The 16,332-nt window shown below is 51.3% G+C and overlaps 1 pseudogene; it reads right to left on the bottom strand.

Annotated features, from left to right (window-relative positions):
- Positions 1-396: 396 nt before the first annotated feature.
- LOC147109730 (uncharacterized) overlaps positions 397-16,332 on the bottom strand; it is a 43,568-nt pseudogene continuing 27,632 nt past the window's right edge.

The following is a 16,332-nucleotide window of genomic DNA, read 5'->3' as shown; positions in this document are numbered from 1 at the left end:
TTTTGTGATCCCTCTTATGTGCTGCTGGGGAGAGTTCAAAGGCCAGTGTTTATTGCTAATTAAACTGACTTGGCCTGTTCCAATGCATTTCCCATTTAATTTGGATCCGATCACACTCCATAATCATGCCAAGCATAGTTTGACTAATATTTTACAGATTAAAGTTCTCAAACTGACATCTGTAAAAGGACTACTTCACATGATGTTTGACAGGAAATTCTCCATTTCATGTTCTTTGATCTACTTCCAGGAGCTGTTTTGAATCTGCTTTGCATGGCTCTCCAGAGAGTGTTTGGCAGACGCCTCCTTGGGAGCCTGATGTAATTCCAGTGGCTGGCGGAATTGCTGAGCTCCAGATGGCTTGATACGATCCATGTGGGTGTGTGCGTAGTATTCTCACAGCACCATCAACTCACAAGGTGTCTCATCAGCCCACGGAGAGGAGAAACACTTTGGCACTGAATCCAGTGGTTTCACGGTCTCCGGTTCAGCCTTCTGCAGACTGGGAGGGAATGCACAGACTGGCCTGAGCCAAGTAAATGAGCACATGTGGCTATTGGGCAGATGTGCTAGTTGGGATCAGTTGGCGCCAGGTGTCAGCCGGGACTCAGTAGGTTCAAGTCCCACTCCAGCGACTTGAGTCAAAAGGTGCCCATCCCCCTGCCAAGCCAGTTCAAACCCTCCCCAACAGCACTAGCAACCCCTCTCCCTGTGAGGATGTTGGTTGTAATGTATACAACATTGAAGGGACTACTTTGTTTTGCGGATGTACATCCTTAGTTGCGAGCGTATATAACAGACGCGTATCGATTTGTACAGTCAGTGCTGAAGTTCCAGTTAACCAGTAAAGATCACTTGAAGTTACTCTCAGTCTCTGCTGCTTTATTATTTTATGTAGTTGTGTATAGCGGTACAAACACAACAAATTGGTGACGAGAATTATGAACCTACGTCTTCCTATTCTGGCATCACATCCAGAGGACACCGAAACTTGGAAGAAAGGAGCGAGAAGGTAGAGAAAACGGAGCACGCTTGCTAAGCTAGGCAGGGGATACATAAGTCAAGTGGAAAGTGCACAGGACTTGCATGATGCTAGCTAACTAGTAAAGGAAGAAAAACAGGTTTGGAAAAAAAAATGGCGATGATTGGCACTATTGCAGCATTTGATAGCAGCATTGAAGACTGGGCAACTTACATTGAAAGAGTGGAGTTGTACTGTGAGGCTAATGGAGTGGAGGTAGAAAGAAAGCCACTGTTTTGCTGAGCGTTATGGGTGCAAAGACATACGGGCTGCTACATAGTTTATTAACCCCTGAAAAGCCAGCAAACAAAACATTCAAACAAATAGTGGACACACTCCAAGACCATTTAAGCCCCAAACCACTGCTCATAGCCGAAAGATTTAAATTCCATAAATGGAACCAGAGCAAAACTGAAAGCATTTCTGAATATTTGGCAAAGTTGCGCAAATTATCAGAACATTGCCAATTTGGAGTGGGCTTATCAGACGCATTGAGGGACAGATTTGTGTGTGGCATGCAAAGTGAAAGCACACAAAAGAAGCTCCTGTCTGAAAAAGTCCTCACATTGGAGAAGGCTCTGAGTATCACAATATCAATGGAAGCAGCAGCACGTGGCACTTTAGAAATTCAACAAAAATCCCTGGAATATTCAACTAATAAAATGTCACTGAAACAAGAAAAGAAGTGCTATCGCTGTGGCAAAATGTCACATGACCACAATGACTGTTGGTTTAAAGATAAAGACTGCAGGCAATGTGGCATACGAGGGCACATTGAAAGGGTCTGCAAAGCAAATAAGAAGCAGAAAACTGATACAATACAGTGTAACAAAAAGGTACATCAAGTGACTGAAAACAAGAAACCTTTCAATGATAGATACAAGAAGGTACACCATGTGACTGAAGACAGTTCAGATAAAGAAAAAAGTGACACAGACTCAGAGGAAGAGGATCTGGCTTGTTTAAAATTACACAGTGTGAAAGAGACAGGGGATCACAGAATAATATGGGTTACTCCAGAAGTGGCAGGAGTTAGGCTGAAAATGGAGTTGGACACAGGCTCAGCTTTAACAGTGATCTCTGTACATGACTACAAACGACTGTTTTCACACATACCGCTAAGGCCAACTAAAGTACTGTTAAAGACATACACAGGACAAAGAGTGTGCCCCAAAGGTAAAATAAAAGTGACAGTGACATATAAAGAAAAAAAAATACCGCAATTGAACCTCTATGTAGTGGAAAATGGAGGACCACCATTGCTGGGACGCGAATGGCTCAGGAAAATACAGTTGGATTGGCACACCATCCAAGCACTGTTTGTGTCAGCAAAGGAGGACAGCAACGCCACTCCTGTGAGACTGTCACAAATACTCTCTGACTCTCAGGAAGTGTTCAAGAAGGGAATAGGAACACTTAAGGGCATGAAAGCAAAAATTAAGATTGAGGAGAACGCAAATTCAAAGTTCCACAAGGCCAGACCAGTGCCTTATGCAATTCGCCCTTCAGTAGAAGCAGAGCTGGAGAACTTGGAGCAGTTAGGGGTCCTGTCCAAGGTGGATTGGAGTGAATGGGCCACACCTATAGTTCCAGTGATGAAGAAAACCTCCAGCACATAACCAGGAAAGCCAAGAAAAGTGCTCACCTGTGGAGACTTTAAAGTGACTGTTAACCCAGTCCTCCACACAGTACAGTACCCATTGCCTCGCATTGAGGACATCTTTGCTTCCCTGTCAAGAGGGGAATGCTTCACAAAGATTGACTTGGCCCAGGCCTATCTCGTATAGCGGTACAAACACAACATTGGTCCTTATCCGGTTGAGGTCCAACCTTTCCGGCCTATACAGGTCCCACCTCCCCCAGAACCAATCCCAATGCTCAGGAATCTAAAGCCCTCCCTCCAGCACCATCACTCCAGCCACGCATTCATCTGTTTTGTCCTCCTATTTCTATACTCATTATGTCATGGTACCGGGAGTAATCCGGAGGTTACTACCTTTGAGGTCCTGCTTTTTTAATCTCTCTCCTAGCTCCAATTAAATATACATTTTGGTTCTGTCTTCACAAAGGAGGACACAAATAACATCCCAGAGATGTCGGAGAACATAGGGTCTGATGAAAGGGAGGAACTGAAAGAAATCAGTATTTGTAGGGAAATGGTGTTAAGGAAATTGATGGGATTGAAGGCCGATAAATCCCCAGGGCCTGATAATCTACATCCTAGGGTATTTAAGGAAGTGGCCCTAGAAATAGTAGATGCATTGCTGATCATCTTCCAACATTCGATGGAATCTGGAACAGTACCCATGGATTGGAGGGTAGCTAATGTTACCCCACTATTCAAAAAAGGTGGTAGAGAGAAAACGGGGAATTACAGACCGGTAAGCCTGACATCGGTAGTGGAGAAAATGCTAAAGTCCATTATAAAAGATGTAATAGCAGAGCACTTGGAAAATAGTGAAAGGATCGGACAAAGTCAACATGGATTTACAAAGGGTAAATCGTGCTTGACTAATCTACTGGAATTTTTTGAGGATGTAACTGGTAAAATAGATAAGGGAGAACCAGTGGATGTGGTGAATTTGGACTTTCAGAAGGCTTTCGATAAGGTCCCGCATAAGAGATTAGCGTGTAAAGATAAGGCACATGGGATTGGGGGCAAGGTACTGACTTGGATAGAGAACTGGTTGGCAGACAGAAAGCAAAGAGTTGGAATAAACGGGTCTTTTTTCGAGTGGCAGGCAGTGGCTAGTGGGGGTACCCCAGGGATCGGTCCTTGGACCCCAGCTATTCACAATATATATTAATGATCTAGACAAGGGAACTAGATGTAATGTCTCCAAATTTGCAGACTGTAGGAGTCTCTGCACTCCTAACAAAGAATCTATAACTTACTGGAAGTTAACAAACTGAATTTATTGTCTAAGAACTTTACAAAACAAGAAACTACAGGAGAAGCTCAAAACAGGTCTTTTCTCTTTCAATCCGCACGAGGACTGGCTGGTCCCGCCCTCTACCTCTGACATCATGACGTCATCATGTTTCCCGCCGAAGGGGACGTCACGTGACCCACGTGATGACGTCATCGCGTCAGATCGCGATGTTGTCGATCTAGCTCTGTTTAACCAGAGCCAACTTGAAAGGTAATAACATTGGTTACAGACAATTAATGCTAGAGGTAATAACATTGGTTACAGACAATTATGTAAGTCACTGTAAGAGTCTCTTAGTGGTTTTGCCACATACGCCCCCCCAGAATTGTCTTTAACGAAAAGAGTCAATCGCTGAGGAGGTCGGACAAGTCTGCTGGACCGACTCCGAAATTCCTGGAGGGGAAAATGCTGAGCAGGCGGCGAACTGGTAGGCAGCACGGCGTTGTCAGGTGTGGTAGCGGCCGGCAGCCGGCCATGGCGCGGAGGCTGCGCCAGCTCGATCAGCCGTTCGAGGTCCAGGTGCGCAGGCTTGAGGCGATCGACAGAGATGTGATCCAGTTTGCCCCCGACTTCAAACACGAAACTCTTGTCCCCTGCCTGCAAAACCTTGAAGGGTCCGGCATACGGCGGTGCGAGCGGGGTACAATGGCCGTCCTGGCGCACAAACACGAACTTGGCTGTCGACAACTCCCCCGGGACGTTGGACGAAAGCAAACCGTGCCGTGAGGTCGGAACTGGGCGCAAACAGCGGGCCGCATCCCGGAGGGTCTCTTTTTGTGTGGCCGCGGACCATGGTCGTGTAGGTAACGGCAGGAGTTCACCTGGGACTCAAAGCGGTTGCCCGTAAACCATCTCCACCACCGACGACTGGAGATCTTCCTTCGGCGCCGTGCGGAGTCCTTACATCGCCCACGGTAGTTTGTCGACCCAGGATGCATCCAGCAGGCTGGCCCTGAGCGACGCCTTCAAGGAGTCATAGAGTCATAGAGTTATACAGCACAGAAAGAGGCCCTTCGGCCCATCGTGTCTGCGCCGTCCATCAATCCCTGTCCAGTCTAATCCCATTTTCCAGCATTTGGTCCATAGCCTTGTATGCAATGGCATTTCAAGTGCTCATCCAAATGCTTCTTGAATGTTGTGAGGGTTCCTGCCTCTACCACCCTTTCAGGCAGTGAGTTCCAGATTCCAACCACCCTCTGGGTGAAAAAGTTCCTCCTCAAATCCCCTCTAAATCTCCTGCCCCTTACCCTGAATCTATGCCCCCTTGTTATTGACCCCCCTACTAAGGGGAAAAGTTCCTCTTTATCTACCCTATCTATGCCCCTCATCATTTTGTACACCTCAATCAGGTCCCCCCTCAGCCTTCTTTGCTCCAAGGAAAACAACCCCAGCCTGTTTAGTCTTTCTTCATAGCTGAGGCGCTCCATCCCAGGTACCATCCTGGTGAATCTTCTCTGCACCTTCTCCAAAGCAATCACATCCTTCCTATAGTGAGGCGACCAGAACTGCACACAGTACTCCAGCTGTGGCCTCACCAGCGTTTTGTACAGCTCCATCATAACCTCCCTGCTCTTTTATTCTATGCCTCGGCTAATGAAGGCAAGTATCCCATATGCCTTATCTACCTGTTCCGCTGCATTCAGGGATCTATGTACATGTACACCAAGGTCCCTCTGACCCTCTGTACTTCCTAGGGTCCTACCACTCATTGTGTATTCCCTTGCCTTATCTGTCCGTCCAAAATGCATCACCTCGCACTTTTCAGGGTTAAATTCCATTTGCCACTTTTCCGCCCATCTGACCAACCCGCTTATATCGTCCTGTAGCCTGAGGCTTTCCTCCTCGCAATTTACCACCCCACCAATTTTCGTGTCATCTGCGAACTTACTGTTCATACTTTTTACATTCTCATCCAAATCATTTATGTCGGAGGGCCAGTACTGAGGGAGAGCCAAACTGTCGGAGGCGCAGTATTGAGGGAGCGCTGCACTGTCGGAGGGGCTGTCTGAGGGAGTGCTGCCCTGTCGGAGGGATAGTACAGAGGGAGAGCCACACTGTCAGAGGGGCAGTACAGAGTGAGTGCTGCATTGTCGATGGCCAGTACTGAGGGTGCATCACACTGTCGGAGGTGCAGTAATAAGGTAGCGCTGGTCTATTGGAGGGCCAGTACTGTGGGAGCGCTGCACTGTCGGAGGGGTAGTACTGAGGGAGAGCCACACTGTCAGAGGGGCAGTACTGAGGGAGTGCTGCATTGTCGGATGTCCAGTACTGAGGGAGCATCACATGATCGGAGGTGCAGTAATGAGGGAGCACTGCACTTTTAGAGGGGCAGTACTGAGGGAGCGCGGCACTGTCGGAGTGACAGTACTGAGGGAGATCTGCACTGTCGGAGGTGCAGTACTGAGGGAGCGCTGCACTGTCGGAGGGTCAGTACACAGGTAGCGCTGCAATGTCGAAGGAGCGGTACTGAGGGCGTTCTGCACTGTCGGAGGGGCAGTACTGAGGGAGCGCTGCCCTGTCGGAGGGGCAGTACAGAGGTAGCGCTGCACTGTCGGAGGGGCAGTACTGAGGGAGCGCTGCACTGTCGGAGGGGCAGTACTGAGGAAGTGCTGCACTGTCGGAGGGGCAGTACTGAGGGAATGCTGCACTGTCGGAGTGACAGTACTAAAGGAGCGCTGAACTGCCGGAGGGGCAGTACTGAGGGAGCGCTGCACTGTTTCAGGGGCAGTACTGAGGGAGCCCTGCACTGTCGGAGGGGCAGTACTGAGGGAGTGCTGCACGTTCAGAGGGGCAGTACTGAGGGAGAGCCACACTGTCGGAGGGGCAGTACTGAGTGAGTGCTGCACTGTTGGATGGGCAGTACTGAGGGAACGTCAATCTGTCGGAGGCGCAGTATTGAGGGAGCGCTGCACTGTCTGATGGACAGTACTGAGGGAGCGTTGCACTGTTGGAGGGGCATTACTGAGGGAGCGTTGCACTGTCAGAGGGGCAATACTGAAGGAGCTCTGCACTTTCGGAGTGACAGTATTAATTGAGCGCTGCACTGTTTGAGGGGTAGTACTGAGGGAGTGCTGCACTGTCGGAGGGGCATTATTGAAGGAGCGCTGCACTGTCGGAGGGGCAGTACTGAGGGAGCTCTGCACTGTCGGGGGGCAATACTGAGGGGGCGCTGCACTTTCGGAGGTGCAGAACTGAAGCAGCATTGCACTGTCGGAGGGACAGTACTGGGGGAGCGTTGCACTCTCGGAGGGGCAGTACTGAAGGAGCTCTGCACTGTCGAAGGGGCAGTACTGAGGGAGCTCTGCACTGTCAGAGGGGCATTACGAAGGGAGCACTGCTCTGTCGGAGTGACAGTACTAAAGGAGCACTGCACTGTCGTAGGGGCAGTACTGAGGGAGCTCTGCACTGTTTCAGGGGCAGTACTGAGGGAGCGCTGCACTGTCGGAGATGCATTATTGAAGCAGTGCTGCACTGTCGGATGGGCAGTACTGAGGGAGCGTTGCACTCTCAGAGGGGCAGTACTGAAGGAGCGCTGCACTGTCGGAGGTGCAATACTAAGGGAGCGCTGCTCTGTCGGAGTGACAGTACTAAAGGAGCACTGGACTGTGGTAGGGGCAGTACTGATGGAGCACTGCACTGTCGGAGGGGCTGTCTGAGGGAGTGCTGCCCTGTCGGAGGGGTAGTACAGAGGGAGAGCCACACTGTCGGAGGGGCAGTACAGAGTGAGTGCTGCATAGTCGATGGCCAGTACTGAGGGAGCATCACACTGTCGGAGGTGCAGTAATGAGATAGCGCTGCACTATTGGAGGGCCAGTACTGAGGGAGCGCTGCACTGTCAGAGGGGTAGTACTGAGGGGGAGCACACTGTCTGAGGGGCAGTACTGAAAGAGAGCCAAACTGTCGGAGGGGCAGTACTGAGGGAGTGCTGCAGTGTCGGATGTCCAGTACTGAGGGAGCATCACACGGTCGGAGGTGCAGTAATGAGGGAGCACTGCACTTTTGGAGTGACAGTACTGAGGGAGATCTGCACTGTTGGAGGTGCAGTACTGAGGGAGCGCTGCACTGTCGGAGGGACAGTACGCAGGTAGCGCTGCAATGTCGAAGGAGTGGTACTCAGGGCGTTCTGCACTGTCGGAGGGGCATGTACTGCGGGAGCGCTGCACTGTCGGAGGGGCAGTACTGAGGAAGCGCTGCACTGTCGGAGGGGCAGTACTGAGGGAGTGCTGCATTGTCGGAGTGACAGTACTAAAGGAGCGCCGCACTGCCAGAGGGGCAGTACTGAGGGAGCGCTGCAGTGTTTGAGGGGCAGTACTGAGGGAGCCCTGCACTGTCGGAGGGGCAGTACTGAGGGAGTGCTGCACTTTCGGAGGGGCAGTACTGAGGGAGAGCCACACTGTCAGAGGGGCAGAACTGAGGGAGTGCTGCACTGTTGGATGGGCAGTACTGAGGGAACGTCTCAATGTCGGAGGCGCAGTATTGAGGGAGCGCTGCACTGTCTGATGGACTGTACTGAGGGAGCGCTGCACTGTCGGAGGGGCATTACTGAGGGAGCGCTGCACTGTCGGAGGGGCAGTACTGAAGGAGCTCTGCACTTTCGGAGTGACAGTACTAAATGAGCGCAGCACTGTTTGAGGGGTAGTACTGAGGGAGCTCTGCACTGTCGGAGGGGCATTACTGAGGGGGCACTGCACTTTCGGAGGTGCAGAACTGAAGCAGCACTGCACTGTCGGTGTGGCAGTACTGAGGGAGTGCTGCCCTGTCGGAGGGGTAGTACAGAGGTAGCACTGCACTATCGGAGAGCCAGTACTGAGGGAGCGCTGCACTGTTGGAGGGGCAGCACTGAGGGAGAGCCACACTGTCGGAGGGGCAGTACTGAGGGAGTGCTGCATTGTCGAATGGGCAGTACTGAGGGAGCATCACACTGTCGGAGGCGCAGTAATGAGGGAGCACTGCACTGTCGGAGGGACTCTCTGATGGAGCTCTGCACTGCCGGATGGGCAGTATTGAGGGAGCGCTGCACTGTCAGACGGGCAGTACAGAGGGGGTGCTGCACTGTCGGAGGGCCATACTGAGGGAGCGCTGCACTGTCGGAGGGGCAGTACTGAGGGAGCACTGCACTGTCAGAGGGACTCTCTGAGGGAGCGCAGCACTGTCAGGGGGCGGTACTGAGGGAGTGCTGCACTTTCGGAGGGGCAGTACTGAGGGAGAGCCATACTGTCAGAGGGGCAGTACTGAGGGAGTGCTGCACTGTTGGATGGGCAGTACTGAGGGAACGTCTCAATGTCGGAGGTGCAGTATTGAGGGAGCGCTGCACTGTCTGATGGACAGTACTGAGGGAGCGCTGCACTGTCGGAGGGGCATTACTGAGGGAGCGCTGCACTGTCGGAGGGGCAGTACTGAAGGAGCTCTGCACTTTCAGAGTGACAGTACTAAATGAGCGTAGCACTGTTTGAGGGGTAGTACTGAGGGAGTGCTGCACTGTCGGAGGGGCGGTACTGAAGGAGCGCTGCACTGTCGGAGGGGCAGTACTGAGGGAGCTCTGCACTGTCGGAGGGCATTACTGAGGCGGCACTGCACTTTCGGAGGTGCAGAACTGAAGCAGCACTGCACTGTCGGTGGGGCAGTACTGAGGGAGCGTTGCACTCTCGGAGGAGCAGTACTGAAGGAGCTCTGCACTGTCCAAGGGGCAATACTGAGGGAGCTCTGCACTGTCAGAGGGGCATTACTAAGGGAGCGCTGCTCTGTCGGAGTGACAGTACTAAAGGAGCACTGCACTGTCATAGGGGCAGTACTGAGGGAGCTCTGCACTGTTTGAGGGGCAGTACTGAGGGAGCGCTGCACTGTCGGAGATGCATTACTGAGGAAGTGCTGCACTGTCGGAGGGGCAGTACTGAGGGAGAGCCATACTGTCGGAGGGGCAGTACTCAGGGAGTGCCGCACTGTTGGATGGGCAGTTCTGAGGGAATGGCACACTGTCGGAGGCGCAGTATTGAGGGAGCGCTGCACTGTCTGAGGGGCTGTCTGAGGGAGCCCTGCACTGTCTGAGTGACAGTAGTGAGGGAGTGCTGCCCTGTCGGAGGGGTAGTACAGAGGTAGCACTGCACTATCGGAGAGCCAGTACTGAGGGAGCGCTGCACTGTTGGAGGGGCAGCACTGAGGGAGAGCCACACTGTCGGAGGGGCAGTACTGAGGGAGTGCTGCATTGTCAAATGGGCAGTACTGAGGGAGCATCACACTGTCGGAGGCGCAGTAATGAGGGAGCACTGCACTGTCGGAGGGACTCTCTGATGGAGCTCTGCACTGTCGGATGGGCAGTATTGAGGGAGCGCTGCACTGTCAGACGGGCAGTACAGAGGGGGTGCTGCACTGTCGGAGGGCCATACTGAGGGAGCGCTGCACTGTCGGAGGGGCAGTACTGAGGGAGCACTGCACTGTCGGAGGGACTCTCTGAGGGAGTGCAGCACTGTCAGGGGGCAGTACTGAGGGAGCGCTGCACTGTCAGAGGGGCAGTACTGAGGGAGCGCTGCACTGTCAGAGGGGCAGTACTGAGGGAGTGCTGCACAGTCGGAGGTGCAGTACTGAGGGAGCACTGCACTGTTGAAAGGGCTGTCTGAGGGAGATCTGCACTGTCGGAGGGCCAGTAATGAGGGCGAGCTGCACTGTAGGAGGGGTGATACTGAGGGAGCACTGCACTGTCGGAGGGACTCTCTGAGGGAGTGCAGCACTGTCAGGGGGCAGTACTGAGGGAGCGCTGCACTGTCAGGGGGCAGTACTGAGGGAGCGCTGCACTGTCAGAGGGGCAGTACTGAGGGAGTGCAGCACTGTCAGGGGGCAGTACTGAGGGAGCGCTGCACTGTCAGAGGGGCAGTACTGAGGGAGTGCTGCACAGTCGGAGGTGCAGTACTGAGGGAGCACTGCACTGTTGAAAGGGCTGTCTGAGGGAGATCTGCACTGTCGGAGGGCCAGTAATGAGGGCGAGCTGCACTGTAGGAGGGGTGATACTGAGGGAGTGCCGCACTGTCGGAGGTGCTGTTTTTTTTTGATTGCGATGTTATACTGAGGCCCCGTCTGCTCTAAAAGATCCCATGGCACTGTTCGAAAAAGAGCAGGGGAGTTCTACCTGGTGTCCCGGTCTATGAGTGCTTTGGGGCTTGCTGAGGTTGTAATAGGTGCTATAGAAATACAAGTCTTTCTTTCTGAGAGACAATGGCCCAAGAAAGCAACCTGTTCTGTTGGTAAATAGATGATTGATAAAGAACCTTGCAACCTTCACCCTTGTACCATGTGGGAACTCCCTGACGTTATAGCCTGTTATTGTGCTGACTGTGTTTACTGACTGTTAAACTGCTTGATAAAGCAGAATCAGTGCAGGCAGTGCAATCAGCCTCAGCACAACCTCAAGTGAAAACTGAGGGAAATCCCAGTTGTAAGCATTGACCTCAAGGCCTTGAGAAGATACCCAGCCTCACTGATTGTGGAGCAACACTGAAGAGTTCAGAATTTAGCCATTGTTGTACCAGAATTATTGTATATTTCAGAAAGTAAGAAAGACTTGCATTTATATAGCGCCTTTCACAACATCAGGACGTCCCAAAGTGCTTCACAGCCAATGAAGTACTTTTGAAGCATTGTTGTAATGTAGGAAACACGGCAGCCAATTTGCGCACAGCAAGCTCCCACAAACAGCAATGTGATAATGACCAGATAATCTGTTTTAGTGATGTTGGTTGAGGGATAAATATTGGCCAGGACACCGGGAGAACTCCCCTGCTTTTCTTTGAAATAGTGCCGTGGGCTCTTTTCCATCCACCTGAGAGAGCAGACAGAGCCCCAGTTTAACGTCTCATCCAAAAGACGGCACCCCCGACAGTGCAGCGCTCCCTCAGCACTGCACTGGGAGTGTCAGCCTGGATATGTGCCTAAGTCTCTGGAGTGGGACTTGATCCCATGACCTTCTGACTAAGAAGCTAGATTGTGACCCACTGAACCAAGGCTGACACCTAGTTGGAGCAGCGGAGGAGTTTCTTCGAAAGAAGCCCACTTAGGCCTCACGGGGTCAATCTGCTCAGGTCAGGGTGGCCGTAGCTAGCACGCCCACTCCTGCGACCTCTGAACTCTGCCCTTGGACTCTGTGGCTCCCTGCACTCTATGGAAATTGAGAGGCAATGTTATCTATCTTTCTGAAAAAACTATGACGATATTTCAAACAGATTGCATCAAGTAGTCATTCTGTCGCACAGTAAACATACGGCATGTGCCGGTACACTGGGTGGAGAAACTAAAGATAAGATAAAGGATAAGACACCATCAGCTTTAATATTAACTTGTGGTGTCAGCTGTGGCTCAGTGAGTCGCATTCCCACCTCTGGGTCAGAAGGTTGTGGGTTCAAGTCCTACTCCAGAGACTTAAGTACCAAATCTCAACTGACACTCCAGTATTGAGGGAGCGCTGCACTGTCAGAGGTGCCGTCTTTGGGATGAGATGTTAAACTGACCCTCCTGCCACTGGAAACAGTTTCTCCTTATTTGCTCTATCAAAACATTTCATCATTTCGAACACCTCGATTAAATTTCCCCTTAACCTTCTCTGCTGTAAGGAGAACAATTCCAGTCTCTCCACATCACTGAAGTCTCTCATCCCTGGTACCATTCTAGTAAATCCCCTCTTCAAATCCTTGACATCCCTCCTGAAGTGTGGGGCCCAGAAGGTTGACACAGTGATGCTGTTTAGATATTTGTGTCAAAGGACGTTGCAAAGTCCAACCAATCTACTCTGCACCATCAGTAAAAAATGGAGCCACCATCAATGGCGGTTCTTAGATAGTTCTGTGAGGTTGGGCCCCTTGCAGCAGGTTTTACTCCTTCTCCCCCACTTCCCTTACTTTCCCTGAACCTCAATCACAATGTGTGATTCTGCAACCTGTTAGAGGACAGCAAGAACTATTGCCAATAGAGCTCCAATAACCGAGGTGGAAATTTCTGACCGGGAGCTCGATGCTTTTGCATGTTTTCCTTCTGAGGCCATTTTGAATGACTTATCTGTCAGTAACTGGTCTTTCAAACAACAGTCCTGCAACATGGAACCGCATCCCTTCTCCAAGATCACCACCCCTGGAACCCAAACATTGCCCAAGATCACCACCCCTGGAACCTCAACCCTGCCCAAGATCAGCCCCCTGGAACCCAATCCCTGACCAAGACCAGCCCCCTGGAACCCAATCCCTGCCCAAGATCAACACCCTGGAACCCAATCCCTGACCAACACCAGCCCCCTGGAACCCAATCCCTGCCCAAGATCACCACCCCCGGAACCCAATCCCTGCCCAAGATCAACATCCCTGGAACCCAATCCCTGCCCAAGATCACCCCCCTGGAACCTCATCCCTGCCCAAGATCACCACCCCTGGGACACAGTCCCTGACCAAGATCACCCACTGGAACCCAATCCCTGCCCAAGATCACCCACCCTGGAACCCAATCCCTGACCAAGATCACCCCCCTCCCCCACCAGACTGCAATCCCTACCCAAGATCACCACCCCTGGAACCCAATCCCTGCCCAAGATCACCACCCCTGGAACCCAATCCCTGCCCAAGATCACCACCCCTGGAACCCAATCCCTGCCCAAGATCACCCCCCTGGAACCCAGTCCCTGCCCAAGATCACCACCCACCCCCCCCCAGAACCAAATCCCTGCCCAAGATCACTGCCCCCCGCCCCCCCCGGAACCCAATCCCTGACCAATATCACCCTGTCCCATTACTATCTCCTTTTGCCTTGCACCATCATCCCTTTTGAAATGTAACCTTGTAGGAATCGTCAGATCCCTAACTGAAGCACTGAGGTCGAGTCAGTCCGATAATAAAATGAAGTTTAATAGAAACTAGAGAACAAACATTTCCATGCAGGAGAAATAATCAACAGATCTTTTCTGGTGCTGGTTTCACGAGGTCTGAGTTGGGAACCTCCCACTCTCTGACGTCATGACGTCATCACATTTCCCGCAGTTCGGGGCGTCACGTGACCAACATGATGACGTCATCGTGCTGATTCTGGGGCTTATCCAGAACGGCTATTTACATACAGTAAACAAACATAGGTGCTGTAGCACTCTGTTAAAGGCAGTTATACATTTATACAGGAGTTCGTTGGTGGCTTTGCCACATGCGTCCCCCCAGAAGTGTCTTTAGCCTCAAAAGTCAATCGCAGAGGAGGTCGGACAAGCCTGTCCGAACGACTCCGATATTCCTGGAATCGCCAACTGCCATCGTAGACACGAAACCGACCTCGGGGTCGTTCTTCCGTTCACGCAATCGGTGCTGCTGTTTCCTCGGTGCAGTTGGCGCGAAACTGCATGGGTGTCGGCAACATCTGGCTTTTGGACCGAAACGGGTGTGGTAGTAGCAGAGGCCAGTCGGTGGAGGCGCCGAGGTGGGATTCTTCGGGGTGGGATCCTTCGAGGTGGCACAGTACTGCTGCATCACCGCATAAATGGTGTCGGCTTCGGCTGCGAGCGCTACACAGTCCGTAGCCTCTGACCTGGCGAGGGCTGCTTGCACCTGCTCGGGGAGCTGGCTCAGGAACAGTTCCCGAAACAGAAAATACTGCGGCTCAGACCCAAGGAGCGTGAGCATCTGGCTCATCAACTCAGACAGCTTAGCGTCGCTTAACCCGGGCAGTGTGAGTAAATGTCACGCGCACTCCGCTTTCGTGAGGCCGAAAACCTGCATAAGTCGCGCCTTAAGCGTATCATACTTGTTATCCACAGGCGGGGTCTCCAGCAGGCTGATGATCCGTGCAGCCGTCGAGCTGTCCAGTGCGGAGACCACGTAAAGATAACGGGCCTGATCCAGCACGATGTTCCAAAGCTGGAACTGAGCCTTCGCTTGGATGAACCAGGAGGCCGCCTGTTGTTCCCAAAATTGAGGGAGCTTCAAAGTCGCTGCATTAACATCCATCGTTTTGTTCTGCGCGTCCTCCGCGAAAATCGTCCACGAAGTCTCGGGGTCACCAATGTAGGAATCGACAGATCCCTAACTGAAGCACTGAGGTCGAGTCAGTCCGATAATAAAATGAAGTTTAATAGAACTAGAGAACAAACAATTGCAGGCAGGAGAAATAATCAACAGGTCTTTTCTGGTGCTGGTTTCATGAGGTCTGAGTTGGGAACCTCCCACTCTCTGACGTCATCACGTCATCATGTTTCCCGCCGTTCGGGGCGTCATGTGACCAACGTGATGACGTCATCGCGCTGATTCTGGGGCTTATCCAGAACGGCTATTTACATACAGTAAACAAACATAGGTGCTGTAGCACTCTGTTAAAGGCAGTTATACATTTATACAGGAGTCCGTTGGTGGCTTTGCCACAACCTCTCCTGCCATCCACCCTATCAGTGACCTTGCCTTTGTTCTTTCCTCCCCTCCTCCCTTACCCTGCCCCACACTTGCTTAAATATCTGTTACTTCTCCAACTTTTTCCAGTTCTGACGAAGGGTCATCGACCTGAAACGTTAACTGTTTCTTTCTCCATAGCTGCTGCTGCCTGACTTGCTGAGTGTTTCCAGCATTTTGTTTTTATTTCAGGTTTCCAGCATCCGCATATTTTGCTTTTCAGTCATTTCAGGCAAATCCAAAGCTTTTCACTCCAACAGTGTCACAGGAAGAACTGTTCTCTGAATGTAGTATTTGACAAGTACGTAACAAAGTGTTCAGTTGCTCTTACATCATAGTTGGAAATAGAAGCAGGAAATGCAAAAGACAAAATGCAGAGTTATTCTGCATAAAAGTTTGTTAGCATTCTACAACAAATGTACAGTGGTTGGGTAATATGCAGATAATTATCTTTATAGTTTATGGAGAAGTGCGGCATTGCCAGGGCTGTTTTGGGCCGGGCGGTTTCAATCGAGTCCCAGGCTTTCGGGCCTGTCTGTCTGTCCCTCTGTGAATGTGCTGCCGGGCAACATTTTTACCTTTTAATACCTTGAAAGATGAAAGTGAAAGTACTTATAAAACGTTTTTGGTAAATCTTATGTTATTTTTAAAAGAGATACTAACTTTTTAGAAGCTGGATTAGCAGATTTTGAGCTGGAAGTAGTTGAAGCAATGGCTGCCAGATCCCTGAGATGAAAACGATTAGTCCCGCCCACACACACACCGATTGGCCAACCATCAGGTGACTGAACTGTAGGATTGGTCAATCATGACGGCACAGGATTGGTCGACCTTGACGTCAGTCAATCAATGGTAATTAGCAGATAATGAGTTTAATTTTGAAAGTTTTTTGTATAACGCGCGAACAATTTTTGTCCGACCGAAAAGTAAATACACTTATGACCGTCCTGGAATGGTAAGCTTTCTTTGGACGTAACGCACGTGT

The sequence above is a fragment of the Somniosus microcephalus genome, chromosome 12 (assembly GCF_052327205.1).
Source record: "Somniosus microcephalus isolate GS21.2 chromosome 12, FLI_Smic_1.0, whole genome shotgun sequence".
NCBI lineage: Eukaryota > Metazoa > Chordata > Chondrichthyes > Squaliformes > Somniosidae > Somniosus > Somniosus microcephalus.
The sequence above is the reverse complement of the archived record's forward strand: the minus strand, read 5'-3'. Positions and strand labels throughout refer to the sequence as shown.